At 41.6% G+C, this 11,245-nt stretch overlaps 1 pseudogene; it reads left to right on the forward strand.

The window, feature by feature from the left end:
• The first annotated feature begins 4,213 nt into the window (after positions 1–4,213).
• Positions 4,214–10,562, forward strand: LOC134384233 (5-hydroxytryptamine receptor 3C-like; annotated as a pseudogene).
• Positions 10,563–11,245: the final 683 nt, after the last annotated feature.

Here is an 11,245-nt window from a genome sequence, read left to right on the forward strand (position 1 = left end):
GCAAAGGACTACATTTCCCAGAAGCACCGTAGACGCCCTGGAGGAGGTGTGGGCCGCTCCTTTTCCCACCGCGCTCCTGGTTCTGCCCTATCCTTCTCCGTACCTTTGCGAGCCTGTCTGGAATCTTCTCCGAGGTCGTGTGTCCGGGTGGACGGCCAGGAAGGTTGACAGTAACCCTGTGTTAGCAGGCAGCCGCGGGTTCGTAGGCAGGGACGTACTGACCTTGCGCAGCCGTTCATGTACCAGAAAATATCGTGAAGGTCATCTTAGCTTGCCTCTGCCCCTTTGGTGTCATCATGGCCTGCCACCCCCAAATCTTATCTTTTGTGGCATTTAAGATTTTACTATTGCTTGCTCGTGATTCGACCCTGCATTCTGCACAGATATCACCTTTCGCACTTATCCCAACCTCCCATTACACAATATGCTGCCTGGTTTCGAGATAATCAAATGCCAGGATCACAGTTTCAGAAGAAGCAAGAGCCTTAGAAATGGTATGCTAACTCATCCCTTTCTTTTTATAGACTAAATTGAGGCTCCCGGAGAGATTGATCCCTTTATTTCTGTTTCATCTATACCTTCAACGTCATCATAGTACTCTCTGTTGAGTGCCTACCTACTCTGTAACTGGTTCTTTACATATCATTCTTGTTTCTTTTAATCTCCATAACAACCCTGTGTAGGTACTATGATTATCTCAGAAAATTTTTTAAACAAAGGAAGGTAAAGTCACTTGTCTATATTCATACAACAAGCTAGTTAGCTAGCGTGGAGTCACTAACGTTATCATAAAGCTTAAGTTATTAACACAGTGTGTTTTTGCACACAGATGGACTAATTAATTAATCAATGCAATAAAGAGCCTAGAAGCAGACTCATGCAGATATGTAAACTCGATCTGTGACAGAGAAAACCTTAAACACATCAGTGAGGAAAGGAAGAAAACTCAATACATAGTACTGAGACAATTGGTTATCTATATGAAAAAGAACTTAGGGATTACTACTGTATACCACACAGAAAAATCAATTTGTATAGATCAAAGGCTTAAATGTGAAAGGGAAAACTTTAAAACCTTTAGAAGAAAATAGGAAGTATCTTTATGAACTTGGGAGTACAGAAGAACTTCTTAGACAAGATACAAAAACAAATAATAGAGGAAAGATTGATAATATTTTACTGTATTGAAATTAAAACTTCTGTACAAGATGCCATAAAGTGAAAAGATAAACCTCATGCCATAACTGATAAAATTTTTTGAACACAAAATATATGATGGTCTTGAAAAAGTTCATGGAAAATGTGTATTAATGAAAAATCTATGCATAGATTTCAAAAATTTTTGGCACCAAAATAAACTCATACAAACTTATTATAACATGTCTGAACAGGATCTAGTTTGAGGTATTAAGAAGGATAAGACACCAAATTGAAAAGAGCCCCTATCAGAGCAACATGAATTCTGCTAAAACTGAAGGAAGAACAAACATCAAATTTGTGGTGAAGCTTGGGTGGAAGAATGGTAAATTATTGATGCCTTCTGAAAAGTTAATGGGGACAATGCCCCAAAGAAATCAGCAGTATACCAATGGATAACTCATTTTCAGAAGGGATGAGACAATGTTAAAGATGAAGCCTGCAGTGGCAGACTATCTACATCAATTTTCAAGGAAAAAAAATAATCTTGCTCATGCCCTGATTGAAGAGGACCTATGATTAACAGCAGAAACAATAATCAACACCATAGACATCTCAATTGGTCCCTTGAAAAATTAAAGTTGAGAAAACTTTCCACTCTATGGGTGCCAAAACTGATGTGCCTAGATCAGTTACAGACAAGTGCAGAGCTTTTAGTGAAAATTTTAAACAAGTAGGATCAATATCCTGAAGCTTTTCTTCAACGAATTGTAGCAGGATATAACACATGGCTTTACCAGTACAATCTTGAAGACAAAGCACAATCAAAGCAATGGCTACCAAGAAGTGGAAGTGGTCCAGTCCAAGCAAAAGTGGACAGGTCAAGAACAAAGGTCATAGGCAACAGTTTTTTGGGATGCTCAAGATATTTTGCTTGTTGACTTTCTGGAGGGCCAAGGAATGATAACAACTGCTTATTATAAGAGTGTTTGGAGAAAGCTAGCCAAAGCTTTAGCAGAAAAACACCCAGGGAAATCTTCACCAGAAAGTTCTCTACCACAACAATGCTCCTGCTCATTCCTCTCAACAAACAAGGGCAGTTTTGCAAGAGTTTCAATGAGAAATCATTAGGTATCCACCTTATACTTGTGATTTGGTTCCTTCTGACTCTTTTTGTTTTCTGATCTTAAAAAAAATTTAAAGGGCACCCATTTTTCTTCAGTTAATAATGTAAAAAGTCTGCATTGACATGGGTAAATTCCCAGCACCCTCAGTTCTTTAGGGGTGGACTAAATGGCTTGTATCATTGCTTGCAAAAGTGTTTTGAACTAGATGGAGTTTACAATGAGAAATAAAGTTTATATTTTTTATTTTTATCTTTTAATTCCATTTTTCCATGAACTTTTTGAAGTCCCCTTATACAGCTAATTTCTACAATTCAATAAGAAATGGTGAATTACCCAATAGAAAATAGGCAAATGATGTGAACAGACAGCTCACAGAAAAGAAACCTGAGCAGCCACTCAAATACAGTAAGATACCCAATCTCACTAAAAATCAGCAAAATTCAAATTAAAATAGCAATGAGATACCATCTCACCAAAGCATACCAGTACTTCCAACCATGCCTCAAACATTGTAGCACCCAAAAGCTGCAGATCTAGTAACTTCATATAAAATAAAGCTTCTAAAATATGCCTGAAATACCTCAAATATATATATATATATATATATATATATATTTTTTTTTTTTTTTTTAAGGAATGGATTAGCACTACACAACCCTGGTGCCAGACTTCAATATGCTGTAGTACTGTCTTGGTCTGTCCAAGGATAGCCTGAGCCAAACAATTACACTTAACTTATTTATATGATATTGATTGCAAAACATCACCCCTCAGAGTGTGTTTGTGTTGTGAAATGTTTTAGGGGTTGATATTCCCCAATCCTCAGCCAAGGGGCTAGAGAATATATGTTGCAATGCAGAATTGTATGTATTTTAAAATAATATATATGTTGTGTAATATACTAAATATACTCATTCATTCAATATTTGATGGAGACACAATGGAGCTAAAACAGACAAGTTTCCTGCCCTCATCGGGCTTATAGTCCCAAATACACATTAATCAAAATTTAAATTATGACTGTGGTAAGTATTAGAAAAGGAAGGTATATGTATGTTACATCTGAAGGATAGGAGTTAGTGAAGTGAAGCCAGTGGAGGTGAGCAGAGGAAAGAACAATTCAGGCAGAGGGAACAACAAAGGCCAGGTGGTGGTAGAAGAAGGAAAGCATCTCCAAAGGCTTTGTAGACCATGTTTTTTAGAGTCTTTAGAGTAAGAGCAAAAGGCAATCATTGAAAGGTTTGAAAGTTTTCAGAATGCAAACGGAATTGTTTGTGTTCAAAGCAAAACATAACAAAACAAAAACCCTGACAAATAGACCAGGAGGGAAAGGCCATGAATTGGAGGAGGAGAGGAGGATATTCCTCATGCACATATGCCTGATGACAAGAACTATCACAAAGGACTCTGAAAACCACAACGTTGCACAAAGGCCACCCTGACTTTACACAAAAATACTTCTGCATGAACACCCAGCAATTGCCTGTCCAACCTCTGACTGGCATCAATCTTGTTACCCCTTTGGCTTCCTTTGTCTCCCTGATTATACATAGTTTACAATGGCACAGGTACTCCCATCACAATGTTCTATCCTGATTAAACTCATTATTATTTTAGGAAACTTCTGTTTGTTATTTAGGTTGACAGTTTTAAAGGATCAACAGGATAAGAGTTGAAAAATCAAATTTACATTTTGAAAACTACACTGTGGCTGGAAGACTGGAGAAGGAATTAGAGACAGCTAGAATGGGAGAGAAGAATCCAGCTAGGAGTGACTGTTGTTATCCAGGACAGAGTTGATGGTGGCTTGAATGAGGATTGTGGTGGAAAAGATGGAGAGAAGAGGATGGAGAAATATAAGAGGTAAAATCAACAGAACATGTTGATGGATTAGATACAGTGGTATGAGAGGTGTCAAGGGTAGCACTGGTTCCTGGTAGTTGAGCTGGATGGATGGTGGTACGTTCACTGACAGGAGAAGTGCTCCACTTCAATCACCTCCAGACACCCTCCTTCACTCAGCTTGTCAGGAGCTAATGTCAAATAGTAACCATCACCCCACATCTGCTGTGGCCCTCATGTTCAATTCCTCTGCCAGTTACAAAGACAAAAACTCTCTTTTGCAGGTCAACTTCAAAATGAAAGACTTTTTCATGGAATAAGTAAGACTTTTTTTTAAAGTTAGTTAATAAATCAACTTTTTTTGACATCATGGAAACAATATAGTGTGAAGAATATAATGTACCTCTTTAATGGTCTTAGGCAAACTAGAAAAGAAGAGGATTTAAGATGTAAACAATGCCAAGTGAAAGCCAAATGACATCATAACATGTTATACAGCCAAAGGGTTCATAGCATTTTTAATAGAGAACTGCAGTAGTGTAGGCATGTGATGATAAGTCATGTCACATATTCACATTATAAAGGAAAGCATTACACATGTCTCTCCTTTGTTGTAACAACTTCCCCTGTTACTTCATTGTTTCCTTACTTCATTAGCAGTTTGGGTAGCAGTTAGCATGAAATGAAGAATTGCTTTTTAAATTTTGTTAAGTGAAGTGCTGTTATATTGAGATGCACTTTCAAATTGATTAGCCCAACAAAATAACAGATAGGTGTCCAAAACCTAGCTCCTTGCTAGAGAGGAAAAAATTGACATCAATTATCTAATTTTAGCAAAACAATATTATACATCACATTAAATTAGTGTTGTGTTGATTTTTTAGTCTTGCATGTATATAACATAAACTTATTTTAATTTTATATGGTAGAAGAGCTATAAGCATAAGGACTTTTTTTTTTTTTACCGGTAAAGGGATCGCAACCCTCGGCACAGTGTGGTCAGCACCACGCTCAGCCAGTGAGCACACCGGCCATCCCTATATAGGATCCAAACACGCGGCCTTGGCGCTACCAGTGCCGCACTCTCCCGAGTGAGCCACGGGGCCGGCCCTAAGCATAAGGACTTTGCACATGGTTTTATTAACGTACCCATTTAAGTAATATAATAATGTAAATAACTTAAGTCTACATCAGGGATTTGAGAAAATTGTTTGCCTTAAGAGTTCTGTCTTAGAAGGACATTGAGTGAAGATGGAGAGATTTGTGGTGAGTTTGTTAAGAATATGGCATATAGCAGGGCACTCTGAAGTGGTGATCAGGGTTGAGTTTGCATACACATTTGGACAAATTTTCATGGGGACAAAAACAATGGAATTGAGGACAGATCCCTGACAGCCTACCTCATCAACTTCCATCATTTGCCTACCAGCCCAGCCCACCTTCCCTGACCCAGAAAGGAGGTGCTCATGTGCTTCTCCCAGAGCCCTCTGTTTTCTCTCTGTGCAGAAACAGCCCCCAGCCCTGGCACCTGACTCACATAAGAAGTCTTCATAAACACAGAAGTCTTGCTCCAACCTCAGAGTCCCTGCTCTCTACAGGAAGAGGTGACACTGTCACCATCAATTGCTCAGGATTTGACCAGCATGGGGTAGATCCCGCTGCCTTCCGAGCAGTGTTTGACAGAAAGGCCTTCCGTCCAGTCACCAACCACAGCATCCCCACTTGTGTCAACATCTTCTTCACCCTGTCTGCCATCCTGGGAGTGATGAGTTCTGGCCCAACATCGCAATGGTCTAGTGGTGAGCAGTGGGTCCTCTGACTAGATTTGGTAGAATTAGAGACTCATAACAAAAAAACCAAACAGCCCAATTTAAAAATGGGCAAAGGACTTGAATAAACATTTCTCCAAAGAAGATATATGAATAGCCAATAAGCACAGGAAAAGATGCTCAATATCATTAATCATTAAGGAAATGCAGATCAAAACTACAGTGAGATACCACCTCACATCCACTAGGATAGCTACTGTTTTTTAAAAAATAAAAAATAGCAAGTGTTGATAAGGATGAGGAGAAATTGGAACACTTGTGCACTATTGGTGGAGATGTAAAATGGTGCAGATACTATGGAAAACAGTATGGCAGTTTCTAAAAAAATTAAAAATAGAATTACCATACAACCCAGCAATTCCACATCTGGGTAAATACTCAAAAGAATTGAAAGTAGAGTCTTAAAGAAATATTTGTGTACTTATGTTCATAGCAGAATTATTCACAATAGTTGAAATGTGGGAGCAATCCAAGTGCTTATCAACAGCTGAATAAATAGAAAAAATGTGGTATGTACATATAATGGAATATTATTCAGCATGAAAAAGGAAATTTTGACACATGGAGGAACCTTGAGGACATTATGCAAGTGAAATAAGCCAGTCACAGAAAGACAAATGCAAGTACTGCATGATTCCACTTACATGATGTATTTAGAGTAGTCAAAATCATAGAGACAGAAACGGTGATTGCAAGGGACTCGGGGGAGTGAGGAATCGGAGTACAGTTTCAGTTTTGCAATATGAAAGAAGTTGTGGAGGTGGACGGTGGTGATGGCTGCACAACAATATGGATGTGTTTAATGCCAATGAACTGTACATTTAAAAATGGTTGAGATAATACATTTTATGCAAAGTGTATTTTATCACAATAAAAAATTAGAAAGAAATGATTTTAAAACTTTTTTTAAAAATTAGAGGCTCATTCTATAGGGTGGAGAGGCATGACAAGGAATGTTTGCAATGACATCATTGCAGGTAATATCTGTTCCTTTCTGGAAAAATCCACAAGAAACATGTTCCCAACGGACCCTCAATACTGGGTTTTTCACTTGCATTTTTCATGTACTCTGGAATGTTTTGATCTACATTTTCCAGTGACTTATGATTAAAAATCATAATTGCCACATGGTCAGCCTTGGCAATTAGTAAGGAGCAGGTGGTGGCATTGGATCTGCCTTCTTGGAGTTAATAATCCTGGATGAAAATTGCTTTTCCAGGATGCACACCTTCAACTGATGACATTGTTCCTGTGGCTGAATGTGGTATGACAGACTGTTTCCCCTTTTCCCACTCCTGGGTCCAATTTTGCAGATTGCACTGAGTCTGAGAATACCCACAAATTAGACAAATTCAAACAGTCAGACCAACAATGTAAACACAAAACTTCCTGATTATTCTGCCAGTTTAGGAGGGCAGAGGACACATAGGGAGAAGGTGGCATAAACCAAGGTCACAGAAGCCAGTACTTAAGTGGCTCCATCCCAGGGAATCCAGAGCCAAGCTCAAGGTCTCCCTTGAGAACACTGAGGGAAAAGTGGAAACAAGTAAGACTTTGTTAGTGACATTGTGACAGCTGTTCCCAGAGAAGGGGTGGGAGAGTTTTAAAAGGACTGCAAAAGGGCCGAGCCCGTGGCGCACTTGGTAGAGTGCAGCGCTGGGAGCACGACGACGCTCCCACCGCGGGTTCGGATCCCATAAAGGAATGGCCGGTGCACTCACTGGCTGAGTGCCGGTCAGGAAAAAACGACAAAAAAAAAAAATAAATAAAAATAAAATAAAAATAAATAAATAAAAGGACTGCAAAGTACAGGAGGCAGAGCAAGAATAAAACTAGGTCCCACCCCCTGATTATCTCATGCCATGTGTCTTCTAGGTCGGGTACAATCCATTCATCAGGTGGAACCCAGATGAATGTGGGGGCATCAAGAAGCTCAGCATGGCAACTGAGACCCTATGGCTTCCAGATATCTTCATGGAGGAGCTGTAGGTACCACAGCTGAAAAAAGCAAGAAGAAAACCATATCTGCAGGGAAGGCCATAATGTAACCAACAGGGACCACACAAAGCTCAACTTAGAAAAGAGCAGGGTCTGAGTTGAATAGCTTACAACTCCCAGAATCCAGCGAGAGGTGGAAGGGAGAAGTCATATGAGTGGGGCTGGAGCCCAGGAATGGGGTGACCTGAGAGAGAAAGGCCAAGTCAGATAGGGAACACACAGCACCTACCTCCCTGTCCTTCTCACATACAGCATGGACATGGATAAGACACTTACGGGTCTCATGGCTTATGTCAACAGTTAAGGTTGCATCAAATATGATAAGCCAGTGTGGGTGGTCAGCATCTGTAACCTGACATCTTCTACTTCCTTTTTGATCAACAGATCTGCATCCTCACCTTTATGTCTTTCCCCTACACAGGTAAGTGAGGCTCATTAACATAGGCTGTGGAGAGGCAGAGAAAGGGTTTTGAGTGAGAAGAGGACAGAAAGCTAGGAACAGTGAGGCAATCTCACCAAAAGGGGTCTGGAAGCTAAGTGGAGAGGAATCCAACAGCGTGGGTTAGGGGCTTGGAGGATCTGGGAAGGCTATTGTCTGGGTCTCCTTTGCAGCAGAGAACATGGTCCAGGGCATGGAGAAAGTGCAGGAGCTTTCAAACACACCTCAGAACCTCATTAGGAGCAAGGAGGAGAGGGTACTTCTGGGTATCCACCAAAAAGCAATGAAGATGACTGTGGACACCAACTAGTACAACCAAATCATTTTCTATGTGAGCGCAGGGGCTCTGGTGGTGATCTTCTCTTAAGATTCGTAGCTTATGTCCTCCACTAGAATGTAAGCTCTCCCCCTAGAAAGTAAGCCCCATGGAGGCAAAGATTTTTGTCAGTTGTTTTCCCTGATAAATCTACAGTACTAGAACCATACCTGGTACCCAGTAAATATTCATTAAATAAATCTTCCCTTGAGGAACACCAAAGCTCCTATGCCAGTGATTCACAGTAAGAGCAAACTTCCCATTCCCCAAGGCCTATCGGAATTTCACGGAGGGCAAGAATTTTTGTTTATTTTTAACAAGATACGGTGGGAAAAGTTATGAAACACTGTCTTAGGGAAATTATGATTCCAGATCCTGACAAGCACAAAGTAATTCTGCTTTTCCTCCCACTGGTCTTAAATGTCCACCTGCAAAGTAACCAGAGATTAGACCTTAATGAGAAAAAAGCAAGCAGAAATGAAAAGATAAAACGCACATGATACCTAAGTATCTGGTCCCACAGCCTTGCTAAGAGTAAATTGGCAGGAATAAAAATTTAAATAGAGAGGAGTGGCTGGTTAGCTCAGTTGGTCAGAGTGCAGGTTGGTAACACCAAGGTCAAGAGTTTGGATCTCCATACTGGCCAACCGCAAAAAAAAAAAAGAAAAAAAAATTCAATAGAGAAAGTTGACACCTTGGACCAAGAAAGAATGAGATCCATTTCAGTGGTAAGCAGCATGGTAAGAATCAAAGCCTGTGAGATGCAATTAGACGGAGAGACAGGACAGTGAATGCACAGTGAGGTAAGGTTTCCTTACTAGACAACCTGTTCTGAGACAAATCCCAACTCTTACTCTTACCTGGCTTGTCAGCCTCCCAGCCTGTCCCTCACTTGTGTCTCCCTCTCCTCCCCATGACGTGTCCGTCAGGCACAAGCCCACCCTCCACATCATAAACCTTCTGGTGCCCAGTAGCTTTCTGGTTGCCATCAATGCGCTCAGCTTCTACCTGCCAGCAGAAAGCGAGAACCATGCCCCATTCAAGATAACCCTTCTACTGGGCTACAACATCTTCCTGCTCATGATGAATGACTTGCTCCTCACCAATGGCACCTCCCTCAGCAGCATGCCCTCTCCCTCCATCAAGAGAACAAAAGCAAGGTGTGGTGGGGTGGGGAGAGGTACCAGCAGAACCAGATCAGAATGAAAAGGGATCCTGGAAAAAGGTCCTCTGGGAAAGAGGAAACAAGAAGCCCTGGGTGGTGCCTCTGGCCCTCACGCAGACCCACCTTCCCTCTAGGTGTCTACTTTGCCATGTGCCTGTCCCTGATGGTGATCAGCCTGCTGGAGACCGTCTTCATCACCTACCTGCTGCACCTGGCCCCCACCCAGCCCCCACCCATGCCTCGGTGGCTCCAAGCCCTGCTGCTGCACTGCACCAGACCAAGGAGATGCTGCCCAACTACACCCCAGAGGGAAACAATGGCCTGGATCCCACCCCCACCCACCTGCCTGGTAAGGGAAACCAGCACCACCCACGCTTCCTCTTCCCAACCTTCACTTCTCTGCTCCTGCCTCCTTCCCAAGCACCTTCCCTCCCTGGTGACCTTCATAGCCCACAGCTGAGTCTTTGTCCTCTCCACAGGCCTGAAGGAGCCAGTAGAGTTGGTGGGGACAGTACCAGGTCCAACAGAGTTAGGGTCAAATGGGTGCCCTGAATCAACGGGGGCCCAACAGGAATGGAAGGCACAGAAGCATCACTTGGTAGAGCTGTGGGTACAGTTCAGCCTCATGATGGACACCCTGCTCTTCTGCCTCTACTTGCTCTTGCTGGCCTCCTCCATCATGATGGTCATCATCCTCTGGAAAACCTAGGCAGATACCCACCTTAAACTCCAGTCTGGAGCTTCTCTTGACTCTAGAAACCAGCCAAGCTCTCATGCCTGTCCAAATTTCAGCCTTTCAGCCCTGGCAACCGCCTCATTTTTAACCCAGATCTCCTGTGCAATTTCAGACCAGACCTGGGTAGTTTCCTATGCCCTCCCAGGAGTCCTGCCTCCCTGGCTCCACGGAATTCAGCATCTTTCATTGAATCACCCCAATAAACCCCTTTTCAGAAAGTATTGGCTCTTCTCTGAATTATATTAAAAATCCTGGGATTGGGACAGCCTGTGGCTCACTTGGGAGAGCGTGATGCTGTCAACACCAAGTCAAGGGTTAAGATCCCCTTACCGGTCATCTTTAAAAAAAAAAAAAAAAAAATCCTGGGATTGTGAGTCTTCTTGCAGAAACTGCTCCTTACTCAAAGTAATAAGGATTTTCTTGTGTGTATTTTTTTTAAGTCTATCAGACAATATGTGAAAGTGGGAGAGAAGGGGCCAAAATCTATCAGAAGGAATTGTAATGAAATAGAGATTAATCGCCTAAATCCAGTTACCCCAGATTTAAGCTTCAGAAATTAATAATGTGCCAGAACTAGGCCTCTCTTGCTTAAAGAGTGAAGCCTTTGTCACAGCCTGACATATGACTCATTCATCTCTAAGCACTTAGAGTGTTAA

The sequence above is a fragment of the Cynocephalus volans genome, chromosome 1 (genome assembly GCF_027409185.1).
Source record: "Cynocephalus volans isolate mCynVol1 chromosome 1, mCynVol1.pri, whole genome shotgun sequence".
NCBI classification, from domain to species: Eukaryota; Metazoa; Chordata; class Mammalia; order Dermoptera; family Cynocephalidae; genus Cynocephalus; species Cynocephalus volans.